At 51.9% G+C, this 17,072-nt stretch overlaps 1 long non-coding RNA gene across 1 annotated transcript; it reads right to left on the bottom strand.

The window, feature by feature from the left end:
• Window positions 1-15,221: 15,221 nt before the first annotated feature.
• On the bottom strand, window positions 15,222-16,654 carry LOC127018049 (uncharacterized). Its single transcript, XR_007766686.1, has 3 exons — window positions 16,600-16,654; window positions 15,411-15,554; window positions 15,222-15,284 (listed from the first exon to the last, which is right to left on the bottom strand). It is a non-coding gene; the product is annotated as an uncharacterized LOC127018049 (long non-coding RNA).
• Between the last annotated feature and the right edge of the window lie 418 nt (window positions 16,655-17,072).

Genomic DNA, 17,072 nt, shown 5'->3' on the forward strand with positions numbered 1-17,072 from the left:
TCTTGAGCTTTGCGTGGCTCAGCCTGCGGCAAGTAAAACAGTCCTATTCATCAGCTGCGCCCTCCAGGTATACCCAGGGAGTGCCACATGGAAATTGCTTCCTCCTTCCCCTAAAAGAATAAAATAATCACCTACTCGGTCGCACTCCGAGTCCCCGGCTTCACCTGCCAGCCCATCTCCGCCTCCCCCTCCTGCCTGCTGCTGCCAGACGCTGCGACAGCACGGGCAAGGTCTCAGCAGGGTGGGTCAGAGCCCTGGACTGCCTGGGAAAATGGCGTGCCGATATTGGGAGGCTGGAGATCTTTATTTAGCAGGGGAACAGTGCAAGGGGGCTTGCAAGGGGGCTTGCTAGGGGAAGACCAGCTCAAAGGCAGCAACAGCTTGGTGTTACCTGATGGTGCGGATGCCGGGTCAGGGATGCAGGCAGAGAGGCTTCCCCAGCCAGCCAGCCTGCTCTGCATCCTCCTCGGCCCTCCTACAGTCCCCCTCATTCCAAAATCCAGGTGTTGCACGCAATCCAGTGGGATTTATCCTCCTCTTCTGGGTTTCAAGCCAGCCGTTTGGGAGCTAGCCCCTGGCTCGCAGGCTCACAGCGTGGTTCCCCCTGACCGCTCTGTCTGCGTTGCAAGATCCTGCACGGTGCAGGCGCAGAAGCACAGCCCACAAGGCAGCTGGAAACTCAGCCCAGACTGTCCCAGTCCCAGTTCCAGTTCCAGTCCCAGTCCCACTAACAAGGCTGGTCCTGCCTGTTCCTTTATTGCAGCTGGTAATTGGGAGGGAGAAAACTGCGTGGGCATCCTGGCACGTAGGACATGTAGTGTCTGCCGGCCAGTCAATCTGCAGGTACAGCAGATGACAGCTCGTACTGCTCCCCATCCTCCTGCACCCAGCTTATCGGGAGGATCACAGGGGACATGCCAGCCTGGAGGGAGCGCGGACGCATGGCCCTTCTCTCCCTGCGGATACCTAGCGCCATTTACACATCTCCCTACGCTCTGCAGCCGTGGTGGCGTGGGTGAGCGCCTGGCAGCTCGGGGAACAGCGGCTCGGCACGATGCCACGCACTGCAGCAGCATCCAGCTTCCCCAGGCCACCAAGCTTTGGCACCAATTTCCTGGGGCAGAGCAGTAATGCAAGCGTGCGCACCGGAGCAGCCCCCTCCCCGGGCGTTATCCGATGGGGAGACCTCTCAGGGCAGGCTCGGGGGGGGGCTCGTCTGACACCCGCGAGGTTTTCTTCACACTTCCCCTTCCTCTCATTTTCAGCTGCGATTGCTTTTCATGTTCTAACACAGGTCTGGCCTTGACCTGTGCTGGCGGGCGGGCAGGTCTGGATGCGTCCACGGTGCTGGGGATGCATGGAGATGGTGCCGGTGCCGGCACAGCCCCCCCGGCCGGCCGGGCTGCTCCTCCGGACGCTGCAGCCAGAGAGCCCACACACTTGGTCTGACAGACCAAGGTATTACTGTCTGAAGGAATAAGCTTCCCAGCGCAACGCCTTGCCAGGCTAAAAATATTCCTTCCAGTAAAAACGCTGGCTCCTGCTACCAGCATTGTCTCGTGGCTGGCATTTCCAGGTAAGACGGGACGCAGATCTTTCATGATATGAGGTCAGTGAAAATACCAGTTGTTGGCAAACTTATTTCCTGCTGAGAAACGATGAGGTCAGCTTTTGGCTTCGGCACCTCATTTAGCATTTGCAGGGAACTCCGAGGGAGCAAACGTCTCAGCCAGGATTCCCACGGAAAAGACAGGCATGGAAAACATGCACATGGACAAGTGAGGCAGAGAATATTGCTGGGGAGGTGAAAGCCGGTGTCAACAGAGATTAGGGTTTTGTTCCTACCCTTGGGCCTCAGCTCCTCCGGCTGCAGAATGAAGATAACATCACCTAGTCACAGAAAGGTGAGGATTTTAATCCAGCGGTGGCTAGTCGGGAGTTTCTAAGCCCTTAACGCAGCTCTCCGAGCAACCCTTGGAGTATTTTGGGTCTGGCTTGGGAGAGCCCGTCTTAGCGATGCAATGGGACACTGGGTCCCTCCCTTCCTGTCCCAAGATCTTTCTTCAACTAGACCAGCAGAGCAGATCAGTAACTAAAATAAGCAAAGCTGGCAGCGCAATGCAGAACTGAGCCTGGCCTCCCGAACGCAGTCCCTGAAGCAGCAAAATTCATCCTGCCACGGCAGGAATCGGGGAGCCTGGGAAGGATCCCAAGACCAAGCAACATCCCAAGTCCATCCTAGCCTGGCAGGGCTCCCAGTTGCCAAGCTGGGGCTGAGCAGGAGCCTTTCCCCCCCCCAAAAAAAAAACCCAACCCAAAGTAACCCACATTTTCCTCTTTTAGCCTCATCTGCCCGGTGGAACATCTAGTGACCGCCCACAGCTCCCTTTCACCCCCAGCAAAAGAAGATGTGCAAGGCACAAGCAAGGTCTGTCCTGCTCTGGAACAGTCTGAGCCTTTGGAAAGATGCTGATTTAGAGAGAAGCAGGCTTCCTGTTTTGCTCATCCCCATCCCAGACAGAAAGTGCCTTTGCCAAGTACATCTTCAAATCCCTGCCAGTAACCTGCAGTCATGGAATACATGAGGCTGGGAAAAAAAAAAAAAAACACCACCCAAAACCCAACAGAATTTAATTTTGAAGACCCGGCTAGTCTTATAGCTTTTCAACTGCAGGAGCAGGTGAGCCAATAATAAAATCAACTGCCCAGAGAGGAAATGAATATTGGGTTTTGTTCCAAACAGATGAGTTCAGCCAGAGTCTGAAAAAGGGGAAAAAATAATAATAATAAAGAAAAAAGAGTAGGAATTGTTCTGTGACAAACGTATTTTGACAATCCAGCTGAAAGGGCTGACAGAGTTATGAGTGAGGGGGAGGAATTACTGATCGCTGAGTGTCATCTCACTTGTTTTTCTTGATTCAGCCTGGCCTTGCTAACAATGTGTGTCACTGCCCAGCGCTGGGAACATCCTTTGCTGAGTGACACCCGGCGCTCTCCGAGGCAAAGCCCAGTTTCCTCCTGCAATATACCTGCCAACGGCACCAGCACCAGGGGAGCTGCAGGGGGTATCCGCCAGACGGGCCGGATCCGGGAAGGGCACAGGGTGGAGGGGCCAGGGTCTCCGGCCACACGTCCCGGTGCATTTCTATTTGCGACGAGCCTCGAATCGCGTCTCCCGGTCTTCCAGCTGGCTGAAGCCATCCAGCGCTTGGGGATGATGCTCTGCAACGGGTCTTTGGTGGCTCTGCGATGGGTCTTTGGTGGCTCTGGAGGTGTTGAGTGCTCCCAGTCTCTGCTGTTAGGGAAATGCAGTGCGGTTTTCCACCGTCACGGAGGCAAGCGAGCAAGAGTCTTGCAGCTCAATCCAGCATGCTTTGTGTTACGTCCTACATGACCAAGTAAGTGGTAGTGAAGTCGTTGTGGTTTAACCCCAGCCGGCAACTAAGCACCACGCAGCCGCTTGCTCACTCCCCGCCCACAGTGGGATGGGGGAGAGAATCGGAAGGGTAAAAGTGAGGAAACTCCTGGGTTGAGATAAAGACAGTTTAACAGGTAAAGCAAAAGCCGCGCACACAAGCAAAGCAAAACAAGGAATTCATTCACCACTTCCCATGGGCAGGCAGGTGTTCAGCCATCTCCAGGAAAGCAGGGCTCCATCACGCGTAACAGTTACTTGGGAAGACAAACGCCATCACTCCGAATGTCCCCCACTTCCTCCTCCTTCCCCCAGCTTTATATGCTCAGTGATGTCATATGGTATGGAATACCCATTTGGGCAGCTGGGGTCAGCTGTCCCGGCTGTGTCCCCTCCCAACTTCTTGTGCACCCCCAGCCTACTCGCTGGTGGGGTGGTGTGAGGAGCAGAAAAGGTCTTGACTCTGTGTAAGCACTGCTCAGCAATAACGAAAAAATCCCTGTATTATCGATACTGTTTCCAGCACAAATCCAAACCACAGCCCCATACTAGCTACTATGAAGAAAATTTACCCCAGCCAAAACCAGCACAGAAGTCAAGGGAAAAAGCAGTTCCTTGTGAATGCTGTTCTCATCATTCTCATCCTCACATGCTGAAATGGGGCTCGAGGTCTCCATTTGCAACCACAACCCCATGCTGGGTAAAGGGGAGAAGTGTAGGAGGATGGGGGCCACCTGATTTTGGGCTCATCAGATGAAAACAAGAGCCGCTCAGGAGGAGGGGTGGCTGGCACAAAGCCTCCCGCTGCCTTTGCCAAGAGGGTGGGCGAAAATCTACCGGGCAGCACAGGAGACCGTCACGATATCTGGAAAAAGACCATAGCAGTTGACCGAAGCTGTGGCTTCCCGGTGCCCACTGCCTGCACCTCCAGGCACGTCCACTATGTTGACTATTGCCAACACTGGTCTTCTGGGTGTGCCACTAAGGACGGTGCCGTGCGTTGCTGGGTGGCGTAGAGACCTCCCTCCCCACCCCAAAACCAGGGCGGTGTGTGTTTACCAGCAACAGGTTTGAGGGACTGGAGCCTTTCCTGCTGATGCTAAATTAACACCGTGCTTACATTGACCTAAATCCAAAGTCCGAAAGTACAAGGCTTTAGAGGTTGCCAGAGCCTGACGTCTCTTTCTGTGAGTAACAGGGCCGGAGGTGCCTGGTTTTGGATGGAATTTGTGTTTCTGGAGCAGATGGGTGTGAGTGAGGAGTCTCTAACGTCTACTACGGGCTGTGCTCCCTGGCTAAAAGTTACGTCTGGATTGGGGACCTTGGGGATTTTAAATGTCCCTTCTTGGTCTGAGCCGTGCAGCTCAGCGAGCAGCTCGTGCAGTGACCGGTCCTCCCGTGGCATCTATTACCTGGGAAAACCTGGATGGAACCAAGCTGTAAGAGCCCACTAATTTTAATTACCAGAAAAGCACCTCCCTTTGGGGCACGACTCGATGCTGATGTGGGCAAACCTGATGGCATTTCATGGCATTCAGAGGGCTTCCCTCTGGTTAAAGGATACCTGTCAAAGGCTGCATCAAGCCAAGCTGTGACCACACTCTGGGAGAAGGATGCTCCCTGTGACTCGTTGTGACTCAGTTTGAGTCACCTGACTCCACTTGCTGCTGCTGCTAATTTACTGCCCACAATAATTTTGAGAATTTGGGATTATCAGCTGTTTATTCAAATTTTTCCCCTCCTAGAAGCCAATGTGAAAAATATCAGGACTGGGGGGGTCTTATGGCAGGAATGGGTCCTACAGCAGCTTTCTTCCTGGCTTTCCACTCTTTGCTAGGACTATTATCGATGCTGGCAAGGGGACAACTTGAGATCTTCCTCCACCTTCCTGGTGTTTGTTTCCCCAGCCTGATTCTGCAGCTTTTCAGACAAACGCATTTATGGCTTGCTTCCCCACCGAATGACATCTTTCAGGACATGTTCTCCGAGGGTCGGAGCAGAGGGCAACCTCCCAGAGAACAGTGCGATGCTTCTGAGATAAATAAAGCACTTGGAGCGAAACCTCCTGAGGGGGACAAGGGCAACATGAATTTCTCTCAAGGCTTGGGGGATGGCTCAGTGTTTCCAGGAACAACCAGCTTGCGTTTGCACTGACAACCATTAAAATTGTGGGATGAAGCTCAACAAATTGAAGGTCAGGTTGTCTGGGATGGGAAGAGCTCCAGAAATTTCTAGTTATATATTTATATTTTTAAGCATTTGTCCGTGACCATCTCTTGCAGGTCTTTCCCACTTGGCTTAATGTCTGTGCCCAGCCCAGCCTTGGAAGAAAGAAATCCATCCATTCAGCTTGTTTTGGATAAGTAGGCAGAGCAAAATAAACAAGCCCAGACATTTTCAGTTGTCCTGGTTGCTCCATTCCTCACTACAAGAAAGACATTGAGGTGCTGGAGTGCGTCCAAAGAAGGGCAACGAAGCTGGTGAAGGGTCTAGAGAGCAAGTCCTATGAGGAGCGGCTGAGGGAACTGGGCTTGTTTAGCCTGGAGAAAAGGAGGCTGAGGGGAGGCCTTATCGCTCTCTACAACTGCCTGAGAGGAGGTTGTAGCGAGGTGGGGGTCGGTCTCTTCTCCCAAGTAACAAGTGATAGGACGAGAGGAAATGGCCTCAAGTTGCGCCAGGGGAGGTTTAGATCGGATATTAGGAAAAATTTCTTCACCGAAAGGGTTGTCAAGCACTGGAACAGGCTGCCCAGGGAAGTGGTGGAGTCGCCATCCCTGGAGGTATTTAAAAGACATGTAGATGTGACGCTTAGGGACATGGTTTAGTGGTGGACTTGGCAGTGCTAGGTTAACGGTTGGACTTGATGATCTTAAAGGTCCTTTCCAACCTAAATGATTCTATGATTCTGCTCCCACTACTCTGCTTCGTGCTATTACTCATCGGTCGAATGCAGGGGAAAAGGCAAAATAAAGCCAGGGCTCCTGTTTGTTCACCCTGATGGAGCTTATATGTTAAAGCCTCATCGTTTCTCTCTCTGCTGGTGGATAGTGTCTGCTCACGATGACACTAAAGCTGCCCAAGCTCCTAAACAGCAGCATTTTGCTCCAACTCTGTGTGTGAGCATCCTAAGGAAGAGCCCAGCCGCCCCGCCGGGCAGCCGACTCCCCAAGGGCTGCTGGAGAGGAGTACTGACATCCAGTTCCATCCTTTAGTTACCCTGGAGGATAAATGGAAGTGGCGCTGCCAGGTTTAATAACCCCTCATGCCCCACCAGCCGCTTCACGGGACGCAGACCTTGTTAACATGCAAAATAATGTAAAGATGCAGGTGGGGTTCTGGCTGGTTAACCAGGAGATGCTTCAGTGAGAATTATCCAATTAAATCTCCATCCCTCCCTTGCTTTCATGTTCCACCCCCCCACTCCCCCCCCCACATTGTAGCGGCATTATCAACCAAAGCAATAGACACAAGTCCTAATCGAGTGCTGTCCACATTAAGCAATCACCGCAGGCATCGGGTACGCCTGCGTGTTCCTGCAGCGCCGGCCTGGGTCTCCGGGGTACCACTCTGGGGCTGCTGGGAGGCAAGGAAAGCTAACCAAAACCTAAATATATACACTGGCACGCACCCCGTAGTCTCAGGAGGGGCTGACCGGTGGTTTTTTTTCCCCTCTTTCTGATAGCACAGCTCCCTCTTTATTCAGCCCATCCTTTCTCCTTTGCCACCGCGCCACAAACGAGCCCGAGCACAGCACAAGTAGGTGCTGCTGCTCTCCTTAAGTGTGGATGCTAAACCCTGCTCTTGCCAAAAAAAAAAACAAAAAAACCCCAACAAAAGGGCTAATACCTTTCCAGTCCTGCCTTGCAGCAAGAGCCGTGGCCGGCGCAGCACCAGGATCCAGCCTCGGCCCATCCCCGGTGAATGCCCATCCCTGCGGAGCTCTTCCCGGTGCGCCTGGCCGGGTGCAGGAGGAGCTGGCAGGGTTGCACTGCCTGGTTGCTGCGTGACTTCTGCGTCGCCCCTCGGCCCCAAGTATTTCCAATAACTACTTGTCTTGACAACTGCTTTTCTCCAAGCGTTTCCATCGTATTTTTATTGTGGACTTTCTAAGGAAATAAAAGCAAAAGAAGTAAGAGCAAAGCAGCAGTCACCAGAGCCCCTGGAGCTATAAAAAAAATACAGCTTTGGAGTAAAGAATAGGTTCATTTTATTAGATGTACTACCTGTTTGCCAACAAAACACAGATTTCAGATGCGAAGCTGAAAAGTTTTAACAAGTTAACTCTTTTCCCACCCATCTGCTGGAGTAACAGTGTCTGGCGACGTATGCGGGCAGCTCGGCGTGGTGGTGGGGTGGCAGGTCCTGCAAGAGGGAGCTTGGTGACGTAAAGCTGGGGGCTGCTGCGCTGCCCACCAGACAGAGCTCTGGGGGCAGGGGGTGTCTCTCTGGGTCCCTACCCTGGCACTTGGTGGGGGTACGGATGCAGCCCACCGATGCATCTACAGAGGGGGCTGCAGGTGAAGGAGAGGTAGCGTCCACCGTCCCTCTCACCGTTTCTGGTCCCCTGCCAGGAGCTGGGATCGCTGCTGAAGGCTTTCCCACAGAGGGAAGGCTGGTGGCCAGGTGGGAGGGGGCTCCTGCAGCCCCCAGCTCCCACAGAAGGGGACCCCGCTCTGCCTGGCCGCCCCGTGAGGGCAGCCCATGCCACAGGATTTCCTCCTCTCCCTCCAGCCGCGCGTGCGATTACAGCAAATCCCTCTCCGCAGGAGCTGTGAGAGTGGCTAAAATTGAGCTCGGCGCCGGGGGGGGGGGACCCTCTATCATCTCCGCTCACCGGCACCGGCGCAGCCATGCTGCCTGGGTCCGGCTGGGCACCGAGCGCGGCTGGTAAAAGCAGCAGTAGATGAAATCACATCAACCTCCCCAGCCAAGGCGATAATTTCTTTCTGTGAGGCCATCTGACACCCAGCAAGAACCCGGTCAGGGCGCCCAGCGGGGGAGCTGGGGCCCGCAGAGGTGGAGATTGCCATCGTGCCGGGGACTTTTCCCTCCCTGCCGCCTCCTGAGCCCTCCCAGGGAGGTTTGCACCCCTTTGTCCTGCCAGGAGGGCCTGAGCCCTGATGGGTGCTATTGGGTCACGCCAAACTACACCAAAGCAACCTGGCGCCGATGCATCCCAGTCTCTGCATCGCCTCCGCTCCGCATGCTTTTGCCCTGCGAGCAGAGGAGATTTGCAGCAGAGAGCAGGCGACTCCCTTGCCCAAGAGTCAGAGCAGGCTAAGCACCCTAAGATCTTTTTCCGCGCCTGAGAAAAGAGGGGTGCTGCAGGCTGAACCCCCAGGATCGCATGCCCACCAGGCATTACAGGAAACAGAGCATCTGCACTCAGCGAGCCCTGGCATGGACCGGTGTTTTAAGCACCGGGTGGTGCTAACCTGCTCCCAGCAAGCAGCCCTGGACATCTCTCAGTTGCACAGGGGGACAGGGAGGTGACCAGCAGAAATGCTGGTTCCCGTCCAAGTTTAGCCCCAGCGTGGCTTGTTTATCTCATGCAGAAACCTAAAATGTGCTTTTTTTTTTTTTTTTTTTTTTTTTTGCCAGCATGTCACGAGGATGAGGCATTTGAGATGTAAGGAGCAAAGAGCTTACCCAGGCAGATAGCAAAGCCAGGCTCAGGAGCTATGCTGAAGTAGGATTCTCCCCGACGGCTGGGCAGGCAGGGAAGATGGGGTTTTTGGGGCGGGCAGCTCATTCTGAGTAATTTTGAGCTCGTTCGGCCACAATGGAGTCTGAACACCACTGGGTGCATAGTTTGGGTTTGCCTTCTGACAGGAAAAAAAAAAAATTGAAGAGAGCAAACCCAATCAAAGGGCTGGGGAACTGGAAGGAGAAAGCAGGATTCAAAAGTATAGCAGACACCTTTGGCATATGCCTTTTTCCCACCTGCCTGGATGCGGGGTGGGAGGAAGGCTTCTTCCCTCCCTCAGAGAGAGCAGACCTTCGCTTTCTCTGTTTCTGTCTTTGAAATCACCCTCCCAAGGAGAGCAAGGGCTGAAGGAAGGGCTGTGCCATCTTACAGCAGCCTGTGTGGCAGCTCAGAGCCGTGCCAGGGGGGCTGGCGAGTGCTGCCGAGCCACGCTGCTCCCCAGACCTCCTTCCTTCTGGAGGCAAAACCACGCCAAGCCCCGGCCAGCAGGCAGAGAGCATCCTCGGCTGTCCTGGGGAGGAGCTGGGTCACTCTCCCGCTGCAAAACTGTCTGCCGGGGTATTTCGGTGGCCCTCCTGCTGCCCATCCAGCTGGGAAGGCAAAGGAGGGGTATGCCACGGAGCCCGCTGCAGACTGCAAGTGGCCCAGCGAGTGTGTTGGCAAGTCCTGTGCCACCAGCCCCTCTCGCTTTGGTACCCCAGGCTGTCAGGTGCTGAGGCCACCCGCGGTACCCGGGTTTTTGCACAGGAGCAGATGACGGGGAGCCCTCCGGGGTGCAGAAAGATGGTACTTGCTGTCCACGAGCAACTCTGTCCCTGCTTTTAGAAGCTAGTGACCCACATCTCCCAAGTCTGCCAGGCACATCACACAACCTACCAAAGGTAAAGGTATATATCCTAAAACAGAGATAAATTTTGGCGTACTTTTTGAGTAGCAAACGGGGCGATATTTGCTAGATGTAAGGCAAGGGGGGTCTGCCATACAGCGTTCACGTTATACACAAGTCTTTACCTTGCTTCAGGCTCCTCATTTCTTTATCCTGGTCAGGTAAGCACTGGAAACGTCACCTTCCCACACCTGTAATTAAACCCTGTGACTTTTGTCCTGGCATGTACATGCATGTGTGCACGCACACGCTCCCAGACACAGCTTCTTTCTCTCCTCTTTAAGAACTACCCCAAAACTTCATTTTTGCTCCAAAGCAGCGATGCAGATGTGCACCGTGTAGCTGGATATTGCCATGGCAACAGAGTTTGTCCTCCTCTCCCCCCCGACCCCTTCCCCCAGATGAAGAAAGGGAAAAAAATTAAAAATAAGCAATTTTAATAATGTCAGGAAAAGCAGACAGGGATATAAAAATCCATTAAGAGCTGGAGTGGTCCTTGCAATGGGAAGTGCTCCAACTCCTTCCCTTTCTGTCGCTCGCTCTCTCTTCAACCCCCTGAAAGGTAACCTTTAAAACACACTCGGCAGTGTGGTACTTAAACCTCTGGCATTTACCTTCATTTCACTCTGGCTTTTATTTCTTTCAAGGGGAGGAGGGCTTTTATGTTATAAGAGGACAAGTTGTTTTTTTCCTTCCCCTCGGCTTGATTATTTTCCCCTCCTATGCATGTGGTTTCTTTTTTTCCTCTTGTTTTGCGGTCACCACCATCCGTGCACACAGCCCCGGGGTGCCCGGACTCCGGTGCCCATCGCCGTAGGTGGAGCAGGAGGGGGAGCCAGCCTAGCATCCAAATCCCCCCCAAACACTCCAAACTAACATTTTAACATCTTAAATACAGGATAAAGGTGATACGGGTGATGCTGGAGAGGGAACAGCGACCTGGAGTCCCCAGTGGGCTGCAGGAGGGGTCCCATGCCAAGAAGGCTGTGCTCTACAATAGAGATGCTCAAGCCACAGCAGCTTTGTGGGGGGGCTTTTCCTTTTTACAGCAGCATGCATGCATCCCGCAAAGTCCCCCAGAAAAGAAAAACCTGCAAACTCTCCTTAATGTTCCTCTCCTCCGGCATCTCTGCCCACAAAGTAACCCTTCCCGACAAGGTACCTGCCAAATACCCATCTTCAATGCGGTCTCAGAGAAACACCACTTCTCTTCTTCCTCTCATCCATTTGTAACAAAAAGCTCAGCGCTTGGACAGGGCGCTGAACCACTTACACCATGCTGCCTCGCAATCAGGGCTTCGCATCAGGCTCCCCCTTGCAGCCTCCCATTTTTTGGCCCATTAAGACCTGTTAAGAGCTAGACCCAGGAAGCCACGCGGCAGCAAATGCTTTGCAAGGACTTCATTACAGCCCTGTGAATCCTGGCGTGGGCTTTTATGTCTCTTACTGAGGGATAGCTACACCTGCCAGTCACACCAGATCATGATTTTATCACAGGCTGCTTACTACATTTGCTTTTTCCCCCGCTGAAGACCCTGCTTCAGGAGTCGTGTGATTAGCGGAGCATCTCTGTTCTCATTACAAAAGAAAACCTTGTATTTTCTAGGTTGGAAGAGAGCTTGAAAGCATGACCTAATTGTGCCCAGACACCTGCAGGCAAAGAAAGAGTCCAAACTATATTAATAAAAGGAAACTTGCCCATTTTTTCAAAGCCATTCATTAATTTCAAGTGTGACCCAGGAACAGAGATATGAATTATTATTTCTTTCTAACCCAGCAGCACCTGCGATCCCAGGCTGACTCCGTGCGATGTCTTGCACAGCAGGAAACCTGAGCAGCCCCAGCTCCTAAACAGACACCCCAAATACCTGGGAGGGATGAGAGAAGGTTCCCCCACCCCATAGCTGGGAGACAGGAGCAGCCTGAGGGTGACAGGGATACCTGAAAGCTGCTCGCCTTTCTCAGCCTCCCTTCTGGACCAGACTTATGCCCTGGGGACTTCTTGTGCCTTGCAGCCCAGGTATAGGGACATGGTGAAGGACAACACCACCAGTGACAAGACATGGGTGTGTATTTGCTGGGTCCTGATGGAGTCCCTTTTTTTTTTTTGTCCCCATCTGCCCACATCTCCTGACATGGCTAGAGCAACAGTGCTCAGGCGATGCAGATTTTTGAGTTCATATTAGGTATAGCTGATTATTTTTAACCTCCAAGGAGCCGAGGTGGCTGATGCTCCTCTTTCTTATGTGTCAGGCCTCCTGGGAAGGTAAGTGGGGCTTACCCAGGTCTACAGCAGCAGGAAGAGTTTGCTGGGAGACCCTGACGGGTGTCAGCCATGAAGTTAGCAAGAGATGCTCAAACTGTGTGCATCCTAGAAAAACCAGGACCAGCACAGCGTGCAGAGCAAGGCTGGTGTCTCTACATCACCACCTCCAAATGCTTTCAGGCAATGCCCATGCCACCCAAAATTCTCCACTAATCGGGGCACCCCAATTCCTGCAGACGGGCAACTTTGCAAGTTCCACTGAGGACATGCTTTACCTCCCAGAGACAAATTTGCCCTTTTAACACATTCATCCACTCCTACTCCACAAGCAACACAGAACAGATTTGCAAAGCAGCTTTCAACTCTTTTTTTTTTTTTTGCCTCCCAAATTTTCCGAGAGCAAGTTCTTACACTCTTTGGCCTGCAAGTCTTTTCTGAACCGGCACCAGTCAGGTAACTTAAGCAGGAGTTAGCAGTGATGCTTTCCTCCTCCTGCAGCTGACAGCCTCACGGAGCAACCCCAAAATCTCCATCTCCTGCGGACCACCATCAAGCATGAAGTCTCCTCAACTCATATTAAACAGTTATTCACTAGTTTTTCAGTGTAAACTGGACCTGAAGAAGGAGCCAAATGTTTGAGTCAATGAGAAAAGGCTTGTTTTTTGGGGAGGGTTTGGGGGGGGTTTCTTTTTTAGGGGAGTGATACTCCAGGCTGGTAAAGATCAAACCTTCACCTCTTCATGGCTCTGAATCAAAATAAGTCATCATAAAACAATCTGTGCATCAGTCCAGCGCTCTGACCAGCTTCAGGTACCAGCTGGTTTCCAGACTGCCGCTCTCTCTGGCTCAGGCCCAAAGATATATGGCAAACATTCAGCACTACAAATGGTCATAAAGAAAACAAGGCTTACTAGCTAATTGCAACAGATTAAAACACCCAGAAACAAGTAAACCACAAAATTATGCAGACCAGCCATCTCACAGCTACTATGTCATGGACTTTTTTGCAGCTCTGCAGGTTGGAGAGGGCAGACAAGCCTCCTGGTGAATGAGGTTTCCCTAATGCTGGCTCAAAGGGCTGTGCCATGTCTTGGGCTTGAACCAAATTAGATACCTTCAGAAACCCTTCAGAGCGGAGATCACGGTCCCAATCCATCCCCTAGCCAGGCAGGCAAGCGCAAGAGGGACAAGCTGAGGTTTCTGGGTCTTGAAGCAAAGAGAGCGGTGCCACAATGCAGTCATGAGTGGAAGAAAACATAGAAACCATCAGAGATGCTCTTCCCAGCGAAAGTGCCCAGGACAGCCAGGTGAACTAGATGACAGATAAACCCCACTTGCTCATTTTTGTCAATCCCTCAACCAGGGGAACAGGATTTCAGTTGGATTTAGATGGTACATCTGCTGACCCTCTGGACAAGGAGGGAGTTTCATCTAAAGAAAGGAAACAAAAAGCGCAAAGCTATGAAATTACCTGAAGATTTTGTCTGAATGGGATGGGATGGGGCTGCGGTGGCACTGGGGGGGGAAAAAACCCAAAAAGATAACAAGAGAAAAACTTTGACTCTTTAGTGTTTGCAGGATGAAATTGGAGCCTTCTGGTCTGATCCATCGATTGCATTTCACTTCCACAAACAGTTGTGCGGCAGTACAGATTACAGAGGATGCGGAGTGCACGTTTTTCAGCCATCCAGCAATTTGCTCACTTATCGGCAAGGATCTCCTTAGAGCAAGCCGTGACAGTCGGGCAGAAGGCTGGGATCTATAGGAATTCAATCCTAGGGAAAAGCCAGAAGCGGCTTCTTTCCTTTGTGTGTGGCCCAGCTGAGGATCTCTAATACGTTGTGGATGTGTCGTTTCAAAACACTCTGGTATGCGTCTAGCAGTGCATCAAGATGAACTCGAGCGTACGGTAGCTCTTTAGTCCTGAGCGTTTGCCTTTCCAAAGAGCCCACTCATCAGATTCCCCTAACTCCTCAGAGGACATATAATATATGGCTGCATTTTTAATCCAAGAAAAGACATCGCAGAAACACAAGAGGCTCTGAGACAAGTAATAGAAACCAGCAGAGACAAGGAGAGATTGATGGGTCAGGGACTGGCAGTTTCAGAAAGCAGCTGAATAAGAGGGCCATAATAGAGCACAGACATAACTAATGGTCCCGGGAAGGTGTTTCCCCTTTCTCTCAGCATGAAAACATGCAGGGGTGGGAGCTTGATAAAAGGGAAAAGATGCCTTTTTTTTGGGGGGGGGGGGGGGGGATAATTTACTGCTAGAACTCACTGCCTCAGGGTGCAGTGCCCCATGACGCTGTCTCGCTCCAACCTTGCTGGCTTCATGTGTGGACCTCTTGCCAGCCCTAGCACGACTACTCCTACCTTGCTAACTCCTGGAGGTATTAAATGCAAAAGTTAACAGAGAGGAGATATTGGGAGGGTGATGGGGAGAGGAGGAACAGCCAAATTATTAAGATGCACACAGTCCTCTGGTGAAGCATCTCTCCGGTGCCTAACCAGGGCCTGAGCTGTTTGGGAGGTCCGGCTGGAAGGGCCCTGCCCTTGGCATTCAGGCTCAGAGGTAATGGTGAAGGCTGCATGGCGTGAGATGGCTGCAAAGGAGCTCGCCTAGAAATATCAAAATCGGCAAATATCTCCAAACATTGACTTCTGCCAATAAATACATTCAAATCAGCCAACAGGAATAAAAACTGGCATAGCCACTGCTATGCCAGCTGGTATTCGGATAAGGCCTTCCCTGCTGGGACTTGCGCTTCAAACTTCAGCGTGACATTCGTGTCGGCAAAGTCTTCCCATGGGCCAGTTTCTTCTTCTCCCTTTGATCAATGGGCTTCTCCCACCGATACCTGCAAACAGCACGCTGCTGGAGATCCTCGCTGGTCCCTGTCCTGGAGTTCCCCCGTCACCACCCCGAGCCAGTTTTAGAGCTGTCTTTTCTGGTTTTGCAGGCAAACTCCTGACGCAGTGCTAATATCTTGTTTCTTCTCCTCCAAATCTGCAAAGCCAGATTTCAAGTGAAAGCAGAGAGAAGGCGTTTTACTGCAAAAGGTGTCAGGCAAGGTGACGAGGCACTGTGAGAAGTGTCCTCACAGATGCTACGAGGGTCATGTCAATACCTTACCATTTCTTTTTATCATTGCTAATATTTCACTTCACCCACTTTTAAGAGCTGTTAGCATCCTGGAAATCCTCGCCCACGTGTGGGAAACCCAGAGTCATTCCCCAAACAGCAGAGAGCAGTGACAAGTGTTCGGAGGGAGAGGACCTTTCAAGAGAAGACCAAAGGATGGATCACCCTGTTGTCAAGAGGGGAAGGATCACAAAGCAGACAGCAAAAGCGTGTTGACCACGTAACACAGTCTACCTATTTGCACACTTTCCTCCCGAGGGGACAGATTTAAGGGCCAGAGTGCTTCTCCTTTCAAAGGAGATGCGAAGTCTATTAGCGTTATTGCCATTATATTAGCATCAATGACACAAGCTTTTAACCCTTCACCCGAAGAAGTAGAAGATATCTATGGTACTGACTAAGATTTAATAAACAGAAAATCATTTCTAGCAGCTTAAACCACCTATTAGACACAGGCAATCTACTTCTGCCTATTCCCTGGATGCCAAAAATTAGCACAAGACAGCGGCAAAACACGAGCTCTGCATGAACCCGTGCAACCGGTGATACTGAAGCTGAAGGTACATTTTGGCTGAGCAGAAGGGACCGGGTGTCTTTCTCCGGCATTGCTCAGGTCCAGGCTCTGGAGGGAACTCCAGGGGATGGGGGCTTCAGAGAGGATCAGCTTTCTTTTTTCTTTCCATCACATTTGTCCAGAAGGGCTGGGAGAGCACAATAGCTGGACAGGATAAGGGAGCCTTCAGTTAATTCCACTTTAAACCCCATTTCATTTCCTTTCTAATTAGAGCAGCAGGCATGTTTTAACAACTGATTATCTCTCCTGGGCAGTTGTGTGCATTCTTCTTGGCTACTTTTTCAATTTTTCCAAGCAAAGCTCTGCTCTGATTGTAACATTAAAAAAAAAGGGAGCGAGGCAGAGCACAGGCAGTTTGGAGAATGCTCTGCCAGGGATTGGGACCAAGGTTTCCTTTTTCACTCCTAAAGGTGAAAACCAGAAGGTGCTCACACAGCTCTGCTGGTGAGGTGGGAGGGAACAGCACAGGGAAATGCAAACCCTTGCCAGCATTGGTAGAAGAGCAGGGGCCTCAGCAAATTATTATTAAGGGCTATCTCTAAAAAAATCCCCTCTGTGACAGGCACTCAAGTCTCAGAGCCATGCTATAGCTGCTGTGTCTCCTACCTGTGCATCCCACAGCGCCCAGGCAATGCAGCTTCTCCCAGCAGCTCTGGGACCCCCAAGCACCCACATCTGACACCTCCCATCCACCAGATCCTGGAGCTAACAGCAGCACCTACAAGCCTCCTTTAAAGCTGATAGCAGGGCTAGGATGCAGGTGAAGGGATTACAGCCCTGGTGTGGCTAACACCTCTGCAAGTGGACATGGTTATCCCTAACGGGCAACAGAAAGGCAGGGATGGAGCATCACCAGTGCCTCTCTTCGGCACCTGGCTCTTTTCCCAAAATTCGCCTGCCTTGCTGCAGCCGGTCCATTCCATGCACCATCTCCGAGAGCAGCGAGTCCCACCAAGGGTTAAATGCCGTCATTCCTCGCCTCCAAATCCGCTCCTCGAAGTAATTTCTTTGTTGTTTTTTCTGGGATGTGTCATGCTTCTACTTGGCTTGCTCCTCCGACCACAGGTGCCAGCGCTCAG

Source organism: Gymnogyps californianus, chromosome 6 (assembly GCF_018139145.2).
Source record: "Gymnogyps californianus isolate 813 chromosome 6, ASM1813914v2, whole genome shotgun sequence".
Classification (NCBI taxonomy): Eukaryota; Metazoa; Chordata; class Aves; order Accipitriformes; family Cathartidae; genus Gymnogyps; species Gymnogyps californianus.